The sequence below is a fragment of the Mauremys mutica genome, chromosome 7 (assembly GCF_020497125.1).
Source record: "Mauremys mutica isolate MM-2020 ecotype Southern chromosome 7, ASM2049712v1, whole genome shotgun sequence".
Classification (NCBI taxonomy): Eukaryota; Metazoa; Chordata; order Testudines; family Geoemydidae; genus Mauremys; species Mauremys mutica.
The window spans coordinates 42,292,007-42,312,254 of record NC_059078.1 but is presented as its reverse complement, the minus strand read 5'-3'; the positions used below and the strand labels follow the sequence as shown (position 1 = coordinate 42,312,254).

The following is a 20,248-nucleotide window of genomic DNA, read 5'->3' as shown; positions in this document are numbered from 1 at the left end:
TAGAATTCTTTGAGGGGTCAACAAGTATGTGGACAAGGGGGATCCAGTGGATATAGTGTACTTATATTTTCAGAAAGCTTTTGACAAGGTCCCTCACCAAAGGCTCTTAAGCAAAGTAAGCTGTCATGGGATAAGAGGGAAGGTTCTCTCATGGATGAGTAACTGGTTAAAAGATAGAAAACAAAGGTTAGGAATAAATGGTCAGTTTTCAGAATGGAGAGAGGTAAATAGTGGTGTCCCCCAGTGGTCTGTACTGGTCCCAGTCCTATTCAACATATTCATAAATGAGCTGGAGAAAGCAGTAAAAAGTGAGGTGGAAAAATTTGCAGATAATACAAAACTACTCAAGATAGTTAATTCCCAGGAAGACTGAAGAGCTAAAAAAGAATCTCTCAAAACTCGGTGAATGGGCAACAAAATGGCCGATGAAATTCAATGTTGATAAATGCAACATAATGCACATTGGAAAACATAATCTCAACTACACAAATAAAATGATGGGGTCTAAATTAGCTGTTACCACTCAAGAAAGAGAACTTGGAGTCATTGTGAATAGTTCGCTGAAAACATCAACTCAATGTGCAGCAGCGGTCAAAAATGCGAATGGAATGTTGTGAATCATGAAGAAAGAGATAGATAATAAGACAGAAAATATATTGCCTCTATATAAATACATGGTACGCCCACATCTTGAATACTGCATACAAATGTGGTCGTCCCAGCTCAAAAAAGATATATTGGAATTGGAAAAGGTTCAGAAAAGGGCAACAAAAATGATTAGGGGTATGGAATGGCTTCCCTATGAAGAGAGATTAATAAGACTGGGACTTTTCAGCTTGGAAAAGAGATGACTAAGGGGGGATATGATTAAGGTCATAAGAACATAAGAAAGGCCGTACCGGGTCAGACCAAAGGTCCATCTAGCCCAGTATCTGTCTACCGACAGTGGCCAATGCCAGGTGCCCCTGAGGGAGTGAACCTAACAGGCAATGATCAAGTGATCTCTCTCCTGCCATCCATCTCCATCCTCTGACGAACAGAGGCTAGGGACACCATTCTTACCCATCCTGGCTAATAGCCATTTATGGACTTAGCCACCATGAATTTATCCAGTCCCCTTTTAAACATTGTTATAGTCCTAGCCTTCACAACCTCCTCAGGTAAGGAGTTCCACAAGTTGACTGTGCGCTGCGTGAAGAAGAACTTCCTTTTATTTGTTTTAAACCTGCTGCCTATTAATTTCATTTGGTGACCCCTAGTTCTTGTATTATGGGAATAAGTAAATAACTTTTCCTTATCCACTTTCTCAACATCACTCATGATTTTATATACCTCTATCATGTCCCCCCTTAGTCTTCTCTTTTCCAAACTGAAGAGTCCTAGCCTCTTTAATCTTTCCTCATATGGGACCCTCTCTAAACCCCTAATCATTTTAGTTGCTCTTTTCTGAACCTTTTCTAGTGCTAGAATATCTTTTTTGAGGTGAGGAGACCACATCTGTACACAGTATTCGAGATGTGGGCGTACCATGGATTTATATAAGGGCAATAATATATTCTCAGTCTTATTCTCTATCCCCTTTTTAATGATTCCTAACATCCTGTTTGCTTTTTTGACCGCCTCTGCACACTGCGTGGACATCTTCAGAGAACTATCCACGATAACTCCAAGATCTTTTTCCTGACTTGTTGTAGCTAAATTAGCCCCCATCATGTTGTATGTATAGTTGGGGTTATTTTTTCCAATGTGCATTACTTTACATTTATCCACATTAAATTTCATTTGCCATTTTGTTGCCCAATCACTTAGTTTTGTGAGATCTTTTTGAAGTTCTTCACAATCTGCTTTGGTCTTAACTATCTTGAGTAGTTTAGTATCATCTGCAAACTTTGCCACCTCACTGTTTACCCCTTTCTCCAGATCATTTATGAATAAATTGAATAGGATTGGTCCGAGGACTGACCCTTGGGGAACACCACTAGTTACCCCTCTCCATTCTGAGAATTTACCATTAATTCCTACCCTTTGTTCCCTGTCCTTTAACCAGTTCTCAATCCATGAAAGGACCTTTCCTTTTATCCCATGACAGCTTAATTTACATAAGAGCCTTTGGTGAGGGACCTTGTCAAAGGCTTTCTGGAAATCTAAGTACACTATGTCCACCGGATCCCCCTTGTCCACATGTTTGTTGACCCCTTCAAAGAACTCTAATAGATTAGTAAGACACGATTTCCCTTTACAGAAACCATGTTGACTATTGCTCAAGAGTTTATGTTTTTCTATGTGTCTGACAATTTTATTCTTAACTATTGTTTCAACTAATTTGCCCAGTACCGACGTTAGACTTACCGGTCTGTAATTGCCGGGATCACCCCTAGAGCCCTTTTTAAATATTGGCGTTACATTAGCTAACTTCCAGTCATTGGGTACCGAAGCCGATTTAAAGGACAGGTTACAAACCTTAGTTAATAGTTCCGCAACTTCACATTTGAGTTCTTTCAGAACTCTTGGGTGAATGCCATCTGGTCCCGGTGACTTGTTAATGTTGAGTTTATCAATTAATTCCAAAACCTCCTCTAGTGACACTTCAATCTGTGACAGTTCCTCAGATTTGTCACCTACAAAAGCCAGCTCAGGTTTGGGAATCTCCCTAACATCCTCAGCCGTGAAGACTGAAGCAAAGAATCCATTTAGTTTCTCCGCAATGACTTTATCATCTTTAAGCGCTCCTTTTGAATTTTGATCATCAAGGGGCCCCACTGGTTGTTTAGCAGGCTTCCTGCTTCTGATGTACTTAAAAAACATTTTGTTATTACCTTTGGAGTTTTTGGCTAGCCGTTCTTCAAACTCCTCTTTGGCTTTTCTTATTACACTCTTGCACTTAAGTTGGCAGTGTTTGTGCTCCTTTCTATTTGCCTCACTAGGATTTGACTTCCACTTTTTAAAGGAAGTCTTTTTATCTCTCACTGCTTCTTTTACATGGTTGTTAAGCCACGGTGGCTCTTTTTTAGTTCTTTTACTGCTTTTCTTAATTTGGGGTATACACTGAAGTTGGGCCTCTATTATGGTGTCTTTAAAAAGGGCCCACGCAACTTGCAGGGATTTCACTTTAGTCACTGTACCTTTTAACTTTTGTCTAACTAACCCCCTCATTTTTGTATAGTTCCCCCTTTTGAAATTAAAGGCCACAGTGTTGGGCAGTTGAGATGTTCTTCCCACCACAGGGATGTTGAATGCTATTGTATTATGGTCACTATTTCCAAGCAGTCCTGCTATAGTTACCTCTTGGACCAGCTCCTGCGCTCCACTCAGGATTAAATCTAGAGTCACCTCTCCCCTTGTGGGTTCCCGTACCAGCTGCTCCATGAAGCAATCATTTAAAGTATCGAGAAATTTTATCTCTGCATTTCGTCCTGAAGTGAAATGTTCCCAGTCAATATGGGGATAATTGAAATCCCCCACTATTATTGGGTTCTTAATTTTGATAGCCTCTCTAATTTCCCTTAGCATTTCATCATCACTATTACTGTCCTGGTCAGGTGGTCGATAATAGATCCCTACTGTTATATTTTTACTAGAGCATGAAATTTCTATCCATAGAGACTCTATGGAACCTGTGGATTCGCTTAAGATTTTTACTTCATTTGAATCTACACTTTCTTTAACATATAGTGCCACTCCTCCCCCTGCACGGCCTGTTCTGTCCTTCCGATATATTTTGTACCCCGGAATGATTGTGTCCCATTGATTGCTCTCAGTCCACCAGGTTTCTGTGATGCCTATTATATCTATATCCTCCTTTATCACAAGGCACTCTAGTTCACCCATCTTATTATTTAGACTTCTGGCATTTGTGTACAAGCACTTTAAAAACTTGTCCCTGTTTATTAGCCTGCCTTTTTCTGATGTGCCAGATTCTTTTTTATGTGACTGTTTATCATCTGATCCGGCCCTTACATTATACTTCTCATTCCTCTGCTCCTGACTATAACCTGGAGATTCTCTATCATCAGACTCTCCCCTAAGAGAAGTCTGTGTCCGATCCACACGCTCCTCTGCAGCAGTCGGCTTTCCCCCATCTCCTAGTTTAAAAACTGCTCTACAACCTTTTTAATGTTTAGTGCCAGCAGTCTGGTTCCACTTTGGTTTAGTATAATATAGCCTTTAGTTTGAAGTGGAGACCTATGTTTGACCAGATGTTGTTAATCTTTCCAAAAGTGCTGTTTGCTTTTCCTAATCTTGTAGGAATATAAGATAATATAAATAAAGTCAGACATACAAGATAGAAATGCTAGGAAAAGGCTGCAGAGGCAAAAGCAGCAGCATAGAGGAGAGATTTCAACCAGCTCTACAGAATAGCAAATGATCTCACAGGAAAGACAGACTTTCACAGGTCTTGGGCCTTTCTAGGACTCTCATCGACAGATGTTAAAAATGCATGAAGAACATGCCAGACGATGAAAAGAACATTTCCACTCCATATTAAACTGTCCAGAGCTGACAATCATTCACAGATTCAAGAGACGTGCCAATACCAAGTTAGAAATAGAAGATGGACCAATAACACCTGATGAAATTAAAGCAGCCATCAAAGCCCTAAAACACAGGAAAGTTCCTGGGGTTGACAGAATTCAAGTAGAGGTGTTAACAGTGGGAGGCCAAATTCTGATTGAGTGGCTAACAAAACTGTAACAAAATATGGTGAAAGTAGCGCCACAGCATTGGAAAGAAGGTATTATCATGGCATTGCCAAAAAAGGGTGTTCTTAGTGCATTAACTGGAGGGATAGTACTGCTACCAGTCCTGGGCAAAGTATTGGCTACTGTTATGCTGAATAGAACGAAAAGGGCAATGGATGAAATATTACAAGAAAAACAGCTGGGATCCATGGAGATAGATCATGTCGTGAACAGATAGTCACTCTGACAGATCACTGAAAAAGCTACTGTTTGGCAAAAACCCATCTTAATTAACATTTAGAAAGTGTTCAACAGTGTTCACAGAGAGACCCTGTGGAATATTGCTAGAAGCTATGGGATACCAGACAAGCTAGCAAAATAATAAGGAGTTTATACAATGGAAATGCCTGGCTGAGTAGATGCCTGGCTGAGTGAGGTGAATGGTTCCATATTGTGCCTGGAGTTAGACAAAAGTGTGTGCTATTACCAATTCTCTTTGCATTAGTAATAGACTGGGTGATGAAGTGAGCGACAAAAGGCATCATGGATGGTGTAAAATGGGTTAGTGGAGACTAATTACACTACCTTGACTTTACCAATGACATGGCTTTACTAAGCACACCTCTACCCCGATATAACGTGACCTGATATAACATGAATTCGGATATAATGCAGTAAAGCAGCGCTTGGGGGTGGAGGGGTTGCATGCTCCAGCAGGTCAAAGCAAGTTTGATACAACGTGGTTTCACCTATAACGCAGTAAGATTTTTTTGGCTCCCGAGGACAGCGTTATATCGGGGTAAAGGTGTATACTGTAGAATGAAATGACTGCCCTTACATCAGAGGTAGAACAGGAAGCAGCAAAAACTAGATTTGAAGTAACTGCAGAGATTACAAAGGCAGGAAACTGGACAATATATGCAAAGATGTATCTAGATGGAAATCTAACAGGAAAGAGTTCTGCTGTCTGCAGAGCGTGATGACACTTGAAGGTGCTGTGATAAAGCTTACCCTTAAACCATATAATATTCACTTTAGTTTAAATTTGCTTTCATCCAAGCAGATTTTACAAGGGAAGACAGGCTTGTAGTCCCATAAGAACTGACAACAATTTTGGCTTTAAATAACCCTCAGAATCCTCTCTAAGCACTTTCATAATCTCTTGGTTGGAAAAGCCATAGGAAACATTCTCTAGAGAGCCTGTTTTATTCCTAATTGGCTTTTATCAACATAGGTGTCCTTTCTTTGTGCATTCAGCTCAACCATCCTATCTTCTTCTTCCACCAAACCCCATGACTATTCCTCTCCATCTTTTTCCTCTGAGGGAAATTCATTCTTTAAAATACTCTAATGATGGCTTGAAACCAAAAATCTTCAACTGAATCAATGTACAGTAACTCCTCACTTAATGTTGTAGTTATGTTCCTGAAAAATGTGACTTTAAGTGAAACAATGTTAAGCAAATCCAATTTTCCCATAAGAATTAATGTAAATGGGGGGGTTAGGTTCCAGGGACATTTTTTCCCCAAACAAAAGTCTATATATATACACACATAGTATAAATTTTAAACAAATAATTTACTGTACACAGCAATGATGATTGTGAAGCTTGGTTGATGTGGTGAAGTCAGAGGGTGGGATATTTCCCAGGGAATGCCTTACTGCTAAATGATGAACTAGCAATTGGCTGAGTCCTCAAAGGTTAACTCATTTTTAATGTAGCCTCACACGCTACAGGGCAGCACGAATGGAGGGAGGGGAGACAGCATGGCAGACAGAGACAGACACACACACCGTGTGTGTGTGTGAGAGAGAGATGTGCATTTCCCCTTTAAGTACGCTGACCCCACTCTAAGTACACTGCCTTGTCAAGTTAATCAGCAAGCTGAGATGCAACTGCTGCCAGGAAGCACCCTCGGTCCTGAGTCCTGTCGTGTGTCCCCCCTGCTCTATAGAGATGGGGTAAGCAGGGTGCAGGAGCAGGGGGAAGGGGGACACCCTGACATTAGCCCCCTTCTCCCCTCTCCCCCTCACAACAAGCAGGAGGCTCGGGGAGCAGCTCCAAGGCAGAGGGCAGGAGCAGCACATGGCAGTGGGGGGAGGGACAACTGAACTGCCAGCAGTTGGTAGCCTACTGGGCAGCTGCTGCACAGGAAACTTGGGGGAGTGGAAAGCTAATGGGGGGCTGCCAGTCCACCCTGGTTCCAAGCCCCCATCAGCTAGCTGCAACGGGCTGCTAGTCCTGCAAGTGGTAGACAAAGCAAGGCGGTTGCCAAACAACATTAGAAGGGAGCATTGCGCAACTTTAAATGAGCATGTTCCCTAATTGATCAGCAACGTAACAACAAAACAACGTTAACCGAGATGACTAAGTGAGGAGTTACTGTATCTGGGCTGAGTCTTGACCTGATGCTAGCCAGGCAAAGTGTGAGGGAAGTGAGACCCCATTACAAAGTAATAAAATCCAATCAACTGCTACAGCACTATACAGGAAGCGTTTAATTTCAAAACTTGTATAAACAGACCTTTTAAGTGTTACCACTAGTGGCAATGCTTTAGGAGCTCAAAGGGAAGCTGTTCCTTCAGAAGAATGACAAAGGGTATGTCTACACTTCAATTTGACACCTGCGGTTGGCCCATGCCAGCTGACTCGGGTTCACATGCCAGCTAAGCCTAAGGGGATGTTGAACTGTGGTGTAGACATACAGGCTCGGACTGCTGCCTAAGCTCTAGAACCCTCCCACCTCGCAGGTTCCTAGAGCCTGGGCTGCAGCCTGAACTTGAACGTCTACACTACAATTAAACAGCCCCTTACCCCGAGCCTGAGCCAGCTGGTTGAGGCCAGCCACAGTTGTCTAATTGCAGTATAGACATACCTATACTTAATTAGCATTAATATTTATTTGGATTTACAAAATGTTAAAAAAAGATGCCTGCCCATATGCTCTAGGCACTGTAGCCATTACTTAAAAATACATCACAGATAGTACCCCAATATAACTTAGGTTCATCAGTTTAATTCAACAAAATGTACAATCAGCAAGCCCAGCACCTTCGAATCTCAAATCACCCGTGTCCTCCAACAATTCCCTCCCTTTCTCTGTGAATTCTCAAAATTGCTTTGTAAAAAGATGAGCTTCGCAGCATGCCCTGAAAGTCTTAGACTCAGGCTACTTCAGACAAAGGGAGTAAGGGGGACTAGCATTCTAAAGGTATAGGGCCCCCACAGAAAACTTGACCTCTAGGTTCCCCATAATTTTTCATTATATTTATATTTGCCACCCATCTTCCTTTTCCAAGAAGAGGTTCCTTTTCCAAAGAAAAGTTCCTTTGTGATTGCTTTCTGAGGAGACATAGGCTATTGTTCCCACAGATTGTTTTGGTTATCCACTATATATGCTACTGTGCATATACACTTTGACAGACTATTTGTATGGTACATAACACTTTTCATATATTGTTTGATTGTCTTCCTTTATCTTCTATATAAACAACATTTCAGACTTTGAAGAAACTTTCACAAAACAAACCTGCATCTGAACATATATTGGTTTTGGGACCATCTATGCTGTTGTCCCATCCACATCTGTGCTGTTGTTCCAGTAATCTAACCATCCACAACCTTACTACCATCTTGTCAGCATTTTGGTAATAATTCAGACAACTAATTGTCCTTTACTAACTTGGTCCTAGTTTGTAAAGGGCTATGTAAATGAATAAAAACACCTTATAACAAGCACAAAAACAAAATAACCAGCACAAATGGACTAAGCTGGTCCATATATATTCCAACATCTAATCTAATTAAAATTCTATCTGCTATATATTTTATCAACGTATTAATAAAAAAATTTGGAATGCCAATCAATAAACACTACAGTAGTGAATTTGACAAGATTAAACTGTGCATCTGGGGAAAAAACTTACAAACTGGGGTGGGGGGTTGGTTGGTAAATATTGCAATTTTGTTTTTTTTTCTTATGTGGTAGAAGGATAAATTCAGCATTACAGAGATTTGGAAATAAGAACTAAGGCTTGAACTAATCAGACCACCAACACTGTTAATGAGGGAAAAGCTGTATTTCAGAAGCAAAAAATAGAAAGGAATGAAGAAGCATGCTTAAGCTGATTTCTAAAAAACAACATTATGAGTTCAGTTCTAGCTACATTTAGCATCTTAATCTTCTGAAGTACTTGGGCATTTCATTGTTTATGTAATACTTCACACTAGTTATTCTGATTAAGTATAGTACTTATATCCAAAGCGTCTACTGTTATATGCATTGCCGTTTCCAAACCGTATCACTGGCCAGCTGCTATGACAAAATCATGTTATTTTAATAACTTCTGCAATTACTCACAAAAATTCATATAAAAGGGCTGCTGAGTGAGGTTTAATGTTTTATGCCAAATGTATGAACTTAGTAAGGTGTCAAATTTCAGTGACCTGCTTCAACTAAATGATTTTGATACTGTATGTTCCTAGGGCTATCCCACAAGTTTATGAGTGGATCTAACAGAATACAGTAGATTTATTTGTGTGTATGTATTTATTTATAGTGTATGTATTGCATGAATGACTCACAGTGTCTATCAAGCACCAAGAAACTAAGTAATAATCTAGACTTCTTCCTTCCAAGTACAATGTTGCTCTAACTGCAGTATTTGCCAATATTATCCTTTACAGAATGTGTACAAGATGAAAGCCAAGGTCTTTAAGCAGCTGGAAAATTTTTTTTAAAAGAGTTCTAAGTGAAGTGCAACAAATCTTCTAATACATTGTTAAAAAACAGGAATAAATAATACCATAATATAAATCTAATAAACACACAAGTATATATGAGTCTGGGGTGGTTTTAGGATAAAATCCCCCTGTCCTCCTATATGAATTACTGCCATCATTGGTGACATCACATGTTGGACCAAAACTTCAAAAAGGTCTGCTACAGTGGTGGGCTTCAAATATGAATTGGGATTAATAAATTGTTTAAAGGGAGAAATTATATAGGGTATCTGCTGTGGTCTTCTACCTACAGAAATTCTACGTAGAACTAATCGATTCTGTTATCTCCTAAATGGAGATAGTTGGCTCTTTGACAGGAATCTGAGTCACTGAAGTAAAAGAACATTCCATGACTCCAATATTGCCAACCCCAAGCATTCAGAAAACATGAATCAGACCCCCTCAAAAATGTGACCAGTTTAAAAAATACATTGTGTGTGTGTGAGAGGTTTTGAGATTTTCAAAGAAAACTGCATACTCCCAATTTGTGAATAATTGTGACAGTTGGCAATTTAGACTTGCACAGGGTGGATTGATTTAAATAACCAATTTTTATCATGAATTAATTCAGTAAGCAGGAATCCTTGACTTAAATAATTTATTTTAATTGTGTTTTGCATTTATACTTCTTAGTTATTTTCCCAAAGAAAACCATTAAACCATTTAATAACCATTAAAACATGTTGATTTCCAACTAAGTATAGGTTTTACACTAAATTGGGTGCTTTTTTTGTTTGTTTGTTTGTTTTTTTCCGATTTCACTCTCACACTAAGTTTTTATTCATGGATTGGAAGAAGAAAACAAGCTTTCCTATTTTTTCAACTCCCAAGTTGGGTCTCTTAACTTTGAATAAACTAGTCATGGTACTGAATTAGCTGAATCAACTGAAATGAAGAAAATATTTTCTCTGCTGTCAAAAGCTGGTTTAGTACATCAAACTCTGGATCTAGGTACTTGACCTGTGACTTCCACCAGTTCAGTGGTTTGACTTTCTTGAAAACTTGGCAGCAATTATGTTCTTCTTAAGATTGTTTTTTGTATTTAATTTAAAAGATTGTGTTGACTTATTATAAGTTTAGACCTTAACACAGACTGTAGATTTCAAATTTAATTTTAAATATTTATTTTAACTATACCTGTACTTAACATAAATTAAAAAAAAAATCTGATGTAAATAAAAAAATCTGGTTTTATTTTTAATTCTAAATCATTTAATTGTATCCACCTTGTATAGCATAGCTTCTTAGTTACCTTCTGTAGATTTTCTTCAGAAAGCTTTGGTCAATTAGACAGCAATAATTAAGTTTGTTCAGATCTGCAGGAAGGAACCCACATTCTACTTTTATAACCAACTGTGTCCAGAGCAGAACAAATAATGACTGATCAAACAATTTACTACGTCAGCTCTAACAAAGACCAGGTGAAAAAATTCTGAACTTGCAGATAAATGCAGAGTATTTATTGTTTCTTATAGATTTTCCAGGTCTCCTTATACTACCATAGTATCCACAAGCAGCCCGCTTCTAAAGGCCCCTCACCCAGTCATGTGGGAGGAGCCACTGGACCCAGGACTCAACTAAATATGGGGGACAACTAAGAAATAACAGGGCAGGGAGTAAAGATCACAGGTTCAAAACTAGGAATCCAGAAGGGGACACTGAGCACAGAACCCCCGACAGCACCCACTGCTCCTCAAAGCTGTCTAGGGAGCCAGCGAACGCCGCCCACAGGAACTCTGCCTGGAGACATGAGACAAGGGAGAAATCGAGATAGGCCCCATAGTCACAGAACACCTCCCCATCAAACATCCTCCCCCTGGGATTATAGATTGCCACTTTGGCTAGGGCCAGGAGGAGGTTGATGAGGAGATCTCGCAACTTCGTGGGGCCATGGACAGGCTGCGCAAATATGAAAAGCTCTGGGGAGAAGTGCAGCCAGAACCTCAACAGGAGGTTCTGGAAGAGCCAAAATAGGGGCTGCAACCTGGCGCATTCTAGATAGGCATGTACCAGGGTTTCCACTCACGCCACAAAAGGGGCAGGCATCAGGGATGGGGGTGAACCGCGCCAGGTACACACTCGTGCTCACGGCTCCATTGAAGGAGTCGCCAACTGATATCCCCGGCAAGCCGTGGAACCAGGGTGGAATATAGGCTGGCCCACTGAGGTTCCTCACCCTCTGCAGGTGGTAGTAGGTCCCGCCACTTGGTATCGGGGTGGGAAACAAGGGTGAGAAAGTGAAACGTGTGGAGCACGAGTGTGTAAAGTTGTTCTCTTGGCACAGTTTGGAAACAAACTGGCTCCAGGGCATACAGCCAGCTTGGGTTATGAACGGAAGGGGGTTGAGGGGGCTCGTGGGGCAGGGCCCCAATGAAAAAGTCTGGAGGGCCTGGGCTGAAGGGCGGGCGGGGAGCACCCTCTCACAGGACCCGCTCAAGGAAATCCCAAGAGGTGGGTGATAAGATAAAGCAGTGGACCCACGCTCCACCAAATGGCTTCAAGCACGGGTGGGAGAGAACTCATCTGCCACCCATCCCCAATCATCAGGCCAGAGTTCTTGACACAGTTGACCTGGGTGGAGGAGGCCACCGACTAGATCGCCGGGTAGGCCTCCACCTGCACTAGGTCACCTGGAGCCTGGACCACGAGAAGTATGTCATCAGCGTACATTGACAGCGTACAGCCGCAACTACAGCTCTCGAAGTTCCAACTCTGTCAGCCTCCAGCGGAGGAGATAGAGGAAGGGCTCGATCGCTAGAGTATACAGCTGGCCTGACAGTGGACACCCCTGACGTACCCCTCGCCCAAAGCTGACTGGTTCAGTCAGGGTTCAGTTGAGCCTGACCAAACTCTCCGCAGAGGCGTACAGCACCTGGAGAAAACCCACAAAATTTTGTCATCATCACGACAAATGATAAGTGATTAAATAAAATGTCAAAACTGCATCTTCAACTATACTGCATAGAGAGCTGTTCATGAGCATATTATGTCTATTTGGAGCAGCAAGTGAGAGCATACACAAGCAATTTTCTGCTCATCAACAGCCCCGAATTGCTACTCTAACTGTGGTCTTATTGATTACTGACCACTTGAATGGTATTCTGCAAAGGTCTGTTAAGATGTTCTAACATTGAAGAGCCTCCTCATGAGCATGGATTAGAAAGATGCCCAGAATCCTAGAAATTAAACAGAAGCTTCCTGATCAGAGAAAATTAGAGCTTTCTTAGGCCAAGACCTCCACTTTAACATCCCTTCCTCATCTCCATATCTTCAATGAGATTGTTATGTAAATGAACGCCCTGCATCTTTAAGCAGGAGGTATTTGGCTGGCTGGCGGAATGAAGAGAACAGTGCTTTATGGCTGGGGGAGGAGGGAGATGAAAACTGTTGCAAAGGGGACAACGTTGTCGCTGACTAGGAATGCAGGGTTTAAGAGGGGCAGCCCTGCACCTGAAGCTTCCTTTTACACAGAGTAGTCTGATGCAGGACCCTCCTTCCCTTTATGTGGTAAAATACCAGGTTTGGTCAAGACCTGCTGTGGGCATTACGCTAGCCATCCATTTTTAGGGGGGTTGCAAAGGAATTTTTCCCTTACCACCATATTGGTTTGGGTATACTAGGGGGGTTTTGCCTTCCCCACAGTGGGTTCAGGAAGAGCTCTCTACATACATGGCATGAAGGCAGTAGGTTATATGTCACAACTCCTTATTTAAGTGCAAGGCAGATATCCAGTTCAGGTACTCCTTAGAAAAGGTATACAGTGACTAGATAAATGGCTGGAAAAAGGACTTAAAAAGAGGTGTTCATTAAAGGAATGAATATGGGGGGTGGTTGGGGACTCCTATGATTGGTACAACGGGGAGCCAATCCCGCCCCCCCCTCCATTCTTATAGCCCACCTTAACCCTCCTACGAGGGGGGTGGATGGTAAGGTCCCAGCAATGGATTTGCTGGAGGGACCTGGATGGAAAAAGAGGGGGAGCTGGTGGAAGCCCCGCTAGGTATGGTAAGGTCCCGGCAATAAATTTGCTGGAGGGACCTGGATGGAAAAGGTGGGGCAGGGGAGCTGGTGGACTCCCTGCCAGGTATGGTACGGTCCTGGAAATAAATCTTCTGGAGGGACTTGAATGGAAAAAGGTAGTTACAGAATAAACATGGGGGTATCTGCATGGTACACTTTTATTTGCCGGGTAGTCCCAGACATCAAATAATAAAGTTGCGGCCTAATAAAACCCATGTCAAATGTCTCCTATCATTCTTTCGGTACAGCTAGACAATACATTCCCCCAAAAACCTCAGCATATCTAATCCCTGAACTGCCTACACTCTTAGCACTCCTAGAAATTTTTCCAGAAGGACACAGCGGCTATGTCTAATATTGATATCTAATACTTTGAGTTGAAGCCCTTAGCATACAGTATTTTACATCCTAGAACTCTTCCTCTGAACTGTTGCTGCTTGAGTTAGAGCGTAATGTGACATGAAAGTATGGATGGAACTCCAAGTTGCTACTCTGCAGATATATTGCAGTGGAAGCATGGGTTTTTTGGAAAAATACAGGCAAGTGTGCTGACTGATTGATGTGGACCTCTGACACAATCTCAGAGAGGAATGTGGGGTGTAACCTAAGGGAAGCCTCCCTGTGAAATACTGTGTAAGGAGAGTCTGTCCTCATGGCTCCCAGCACACTGATCCTTTTCACTGAAGTGATGGCTACTAAGAATGTCACCTTCATGGCACATTTCACCAGTAGTTCAAATGGTGGGCCTGTGAGTGTTGAAAGTACATGGTTAAGGTGCCATTGAGGCATAAGTTTAATGACAGGTGGGAAGGTTCTGATCAAGCTCTTCATAAATCGAGCCATGGTTAGGAGTGTGAAGATACAACATCCTTCCATCGGGGAGAGGAAGGCACTAATTGCAGTTAAGTGTAATCACAGTGAACTGAGGGCAAAATCTGAGGTCTTTAAGAAGAGAAAACAGTCTAAGATAACTACAATGACCACGGTATCAAGTGCATGCTGGTAGCACTGCCATTTAGCTAGATAGCAGAGTCTAATAAAATCCTTCCTGCTTTGGGTCAGGATTTCCTGAACAGAGGTGGAGCATGAGCATTCTATGTCCATCACCCATCCAAACGCCAGATCTTGAGGTGGAGTGGGCTTGGGTTGGGGAGCTTGACTTTCCCCCCGTCCTGAGTGGAGATCTGAAATACAAGACCTTGATAGGAGGGCATGTGGACATCGTTAGAGGTTCTGTGAAATGGAATTGTGTGAATAATATCATGCCAATTTTTTAAAAGGGCTCCAGAGGTGATCCCAGCAATCACAGGCTGGAAAGCCTGCCTTCAATACCAGGCAAACCGGTTGAAACTATAATAAAGAACAAAATTGTCAGACACATAGATGAACATAATTTGTTGGGGAAGAGTCAACATGGTTTTTGTAAAGGGAAATCATGCCTCACCAATCTACTAGAATTCTCTGAAGGGGTCAACAAGCATGTGGACAAGGGGGATCCAGTGGATATAGCGTACTTAGATTTTCAAGAATAAATGGTCAGTTTTCAGAATGTAGAGAGTGGTGTTCCCAGGGGCCCAGTCCTATTTAACATGTTCATAAATGAGCTGGAGAAAGCGGTAAACAGTGAGGTGGCAAAACTTGCAGATACAAAACTATTCAAGATAGTTAAGTCCCAGGAAGACTATGAAGAGCTACAAAAGAATCTCTCAAAACTGGGTGACTGGGAAAAGTAACGCACATTGGAAAACATAATCCCGACTATACAAATAAAATGATGGGGTCTAAATTAGCTGTTAACCCTCAAGAAAAAGATCTTGGAGTCACTGTGGATAGCTCTCTGAAAACATCCACTCAATGTGCAGCAGCGGTTAAAAAAGCGAACAGAATGTTGTGAATCATTACGAAAAGGATAGACAATAAAATAGAAAATATCATATTGTCTCTATATAAATCCATGGTATGCCCACATATTGAATTCAGTGTGTAGATGTGTTCGTCCCATCTCAAAAAAGATATATTGGAATTGGAAAAGGTTCAAAAAAGGGCAACAAAAATTATTAGAAGTGTGGAACGGCTTCCGTCTGAGGAGAGATTAATAAAACTGGGACTTCTCAGCTAGGAAAAGAGACGAATAAGGGGGGATAAGATTGAGGTCTATAAAATAATGATTGGTGTAGAGAAAGTAAATAAGGAAGTAGTATTTGCTCCTTCTCATAATACAAGAACTAGGGGTCACCAAATGAAATTAATAGGCAGGAGGTCCCATAGTGGAGTTCCCCACTGTGCGAATATGGTGGTTAAGACTGTCATGGATCACCCATTCATAGTCTGCAGAGAAGCTTCTGCTTAGTAGGTCTGCCAGGAAATTCTGAACATTTGGGAGGTATGTGGCCTGTATGGTGATATGATTTCTGATATACCAGTTCCAAAGTCTGATTGCTTCAGGCAGAGGGGACGAGACCTCACTCCTCCCTGTTTGTTTATATAAACAAACATCACTGTGGTGATATTGTCTGACATTATCTGTCTGTGGAGTGAGTGTCTGAGAGAAGAAAGGCCTCACACGCCAGGCAGATTGCTTTTAGCTCCAGTAAGTTTATATGTAGCCTGGCCTCTTGGGGGCTCCATGTACCAGAGCAGTGTAGCAGTCCAAGTGAGCGCCCCATCTTGTACGGGAGGCATCCATCAAGATGGTTGCCCTCGGCATGGGAGGCTTAGTTTGGGTTGGCTCACCAAGTGAGAATTCTGGAGGGAATGGTGACTTTGGAGTCTACGATCCCTGCTCAGTCAGTAGTTCAAGTGGAACCAAATTTGTAAGCACCACAGGTGGAGCTGTGGGAAAGATGTCACAGAGGTACACGCGGCTATGTGGCCTAAAAGGGAGAGGCACCGATGTCCCATGGTTTGAGGTTTGCAGGTGATGAGAGAGATCATGTGGGTCATCGCATAAAATCTGTTTTTGGAGAGGAATGCTCTCACAGACATTGAGTCCAGCAGTGCGCCTATAAAATTATTGTCTTTGTAGGTGACAAAACAGACTTGTCTTCATTTATGCAAACACTTAAGGTGGCAAGGAGTTGCTGAAGAAATTGTTGCTGATATAACCTCTTGGTGGGATTGGCCCACAAGGAGACAGTAATCCAAGGTATGGAAATTCTGTATATCCCTGACATCTAATCTGGGACTCTACCACAGCAAAACCTTTCAGGAATGCCCTATATGCTGTTGAGAATCCAAAATGAAGGATGTGGAACTGGTAATGCTGCTGGCCAACCATGAAATGTAGCACCTTCTTCTGTGATGGATGAATGTCCACAGGAAAATATGCATCCTTCATGTTGAGAGCTGCAAACTACACTTCCTCCTGAAGGGAGGGGATTATAGGTGCCAGTGTCACAGGCCCAAAGACTCCCTCCCTCAGGGAGTCCCCTGGGAAAGCAGATCAGCATTGTATGTTGCTAACACAGTTGTAAGCATCGCAAGGCATTTTAGGAAGGGGGGGAAGATCAAAGGTATGGGTGCAGAATGGAAGATTCCCTTGCAGGGAGCGAGAGGCCAAGAGGCAGAAGGAAGAAAAAAGCAGAGAACGGGTTAACTCGACACTTCAGCTAGCTCCATGTGAAGATAAGACACTGGCCCCGGTCCAAGGTCATGGGCGCGACAAGCGGTGAGAAGAAGAGAATGAAGTTGAGCCATGCTGCAGAGATAGCAGTGAGACCAGGGAGAGCGAATGAAACAGTGAAAGCCAACAGGGGAGGTGAGGACAAAGTCTCTGGAGCCGGTGTGTTTTGGGAAGCTGAGGAGGCCACAGCGAGCTGGTTAGGACTGGTACAAAGAGCACCAGGAACAGAGGGCCATGGATGACAACACCCCCAAAGGCCCCCGGGACTTAAAAACCCTCCTGAAAGCCAAAGCAAGCCAGAGATTGCAGCGGACCCCAGACAACCTGGGCCCAGGGCAAGAACTCCCATCCACCCCTCCCGCTCTTCTTCTTACGTTACACCCAGGCTTGGCCAGCCTCGGGTCGTGTCTGTGTGAGTATGAAAGTGGGTTAGGGCTTGGGGCACTAATGCTTTCTTCCTTCCTCTGAGTGATGTGGGGAGCACCCATCACTCTCTGCTGTTATTTTATTTTATTATTAATAAAGCTTTAAAACTTAGACACTTGGTGTGTTTCGTCATCTCCTCCCCAAAAGATCCTGTGGCCTCAGCCTAATCACCCGACACCTCAGGCAGATTGGTAACAGAAATCTGTCACACCAGTGGTGTCATCATGAATTTCAACTTTTGGATAAAGACATTGAGCTGCCAAAGATCCAGGATGAGTCTCCGTCCTCCGTGCTTTTTGGTAATTGGGAAATATGGTGAGTAGAACCTTTCTCCTAATACTGAGGTGGGATGCTCTCTATCGCCCCCTCAGAGTAACAGGGATTCTGCCTCCTACTGAAGAATCAATTAGTGAAAGGGATCCCCAAAGGGGAATCGGGAAGATGGTTTGTGAGGAGGGAAGGAGAGAAACTCTATGGAAATCTCTGATAGATAACCTCCAGAACCCAACTGGTGATCTTGTTCCAACTGTGGGCAAAGAAAGTAAGACAGCTTCCAAAGATGACAGGAGGCGAAGTAGGTGGCAGCGGTGGTGGTACATGGTTCTTGAAATGTATTTCAAAAATGTCCTCTGGGCTGTGGCTGGGAAAGGTTGGAGTGAGCGAGAAACAGGACCTCTGAATTCTCTGTCACTTATGAAGAGGTTCAGGTGGATGCTGGGAGTTTGAGCTACACAAAGGGGGTAGTCATGGTTGAAAGGGCTGTTTACAGTATTTCCTCTAGGGGACTGGATTTTAATCCCCAGTGATCACAGGGTGGATCCTGAGTCTTTTAGAGTCTTTTCAGTCAGAGCTCATGGGCCTCTCCAGTTCTGGGTGGCAAGGATTTGCAGATACTGCACTTAGCAGAGTTATGTGCCTCCCCCAGACAGAACAAGCATCAGTGATACTCATCGCTGAAGGACAAGGAGCGAGAACAGGAGACACTGTGTTTGAATACCAGGACCCTGGGCATAGTCCCAGGACTGGGGTGTAGGGGAGAGGAGGGGGCGTTATTTAGTTATATACTAACTAAAATTCTTAAGATATACATTATTTCTAATTAAATTTTTACAAGTACCTGCAACAGAGACAGAGGACACAATTCCAACTCAGTAGTAAGGCAGTAGTAAGAAGGAACTGGAGACATGTCAACCAAAATGCCTTATACCCTAAGTTGGGCGCATGAGGAGAGCTTCTGCGCATATGCAGGTCAATGGACACTGCTTTGAAGAAAATTCTGGACTCAGGCGCATGGTGCGCATGCTTACGCATGTGTGGAATACATACAGGGACTATTGCTTGAAGAAGAACTGGAAGTTCCACCCTTTAACACAGCTGGTGGGATGGAAATGAGAAAGAGTCAAGATGGTCCTGCCCCTTAATCCCTTAGTTGCAAGCATGAAGATGTAAAGGGCACATGCACCACCCCAACTGCATTGTTAGCAAAAGTCTCTGATTCAAGTGCACTGTGAGCACATAAACCTACAGTGGAATAAATGTTTTTTACTTTCAGTTGTTCCAATTCAGAGTCCCATTTCCACAGATTCTGTGTTTAGCTTCTGCCCATCATACTTTTTCTGTTGCAGATCATCTGTATACCAAGGTGAACTGTGAAGGTGGAGTAAAGGGAGAGGGCCTTTAAGAGTCACCATATTGATTACTGAAGACCTAACATTGTTGTCTCCTACAGGGAAATCAATGGAGTGGTCCACTAGCAGCAGTCTACCTTAGAATGCTAAGGACCCCAATCCGGCCCATTAACCTATGAGGTCAAGACAATATAACAAAGTCCACCAGGCACAAAGGGATTAAAGGTGATCCCTGACTTCAGCCTGAAAGTTATTTCAACTTTGTGTTATAACAGCAATTCTGATTCAAGATGCTCCGACTCCAGCCTATGTTTCATAACATACTAGGAATGTGATTATGGTATGACAACTGAGATCATAGCTAGGCCATTTTGCCTCATTTGCATATAGAAAGAAGTCAACAGACTTCTTTTTCAAAAATAAATCACATTTCTGAGTGGTGAATGGCTATAAACTGCAGAAATTTAAAAGCAGCAGATGTTGCATATAAAAATATTCATTTCCTCAGTGAGAGCTTCAGGACAAACATCTGGTTTCTTAACAATAAAGTAATTACAAAAAAGTGTCACCTCCATCCCTAACAGGTTCACCCTTTATGCTCAGTGGTATATTCTCAAGAGCTTCCAAGAAAACTGGTAGTCTAAATGAAAAGGGGAATATAACTTTATTTTGACAAATATGGTTTTTTTGCTGTATGTTTTTTTAAAGACTCGAAAAAGCAACTTTGTAAACTTTAAAGTCAGTCATCTGGTTCCCATTTATCTTGACTGCCAAAAATATATAAGAATTAAAAGGACAAAAGAAGATATACAGCAGACATTTAGAAAACTGGTGCTCCTACTTCATATCTAAATCATAAGTCTTGATGCAAATTACTAAAAATTCCTAAATTACTAACACAGAATTTTCCCCAAAACAAACATGCATTGTAAAAACATCTAACACGTTGTCTAAGAAGTCACTGAAAATACATACCTCATTGAATTAACAGACTGCAATTTATAAGATATAGCATCCTAAAAACAAATAAGTTGTATATTTTTGTGTTTAACCCTAATATCACTAGGAGAAAGTAACAAAACCGATAGTA

The 20,248-nt window shown here is 42.2% G+C and overlaps 1 protein-coding gene across 2 annotated transcripts in view; it reads right to left on the bottom strand.

The window, feature by feature from the left end:
• The window catches only part of LOC123374725 (centromere protein P), a 339,668-nt gene that overhangs the window by 237,795 nt on the left and 81,625 nt on the right, over positions 1 to 20,248 (bottom strand). The gene's annotated exons all lie outside the window — the stretch shown is intronic.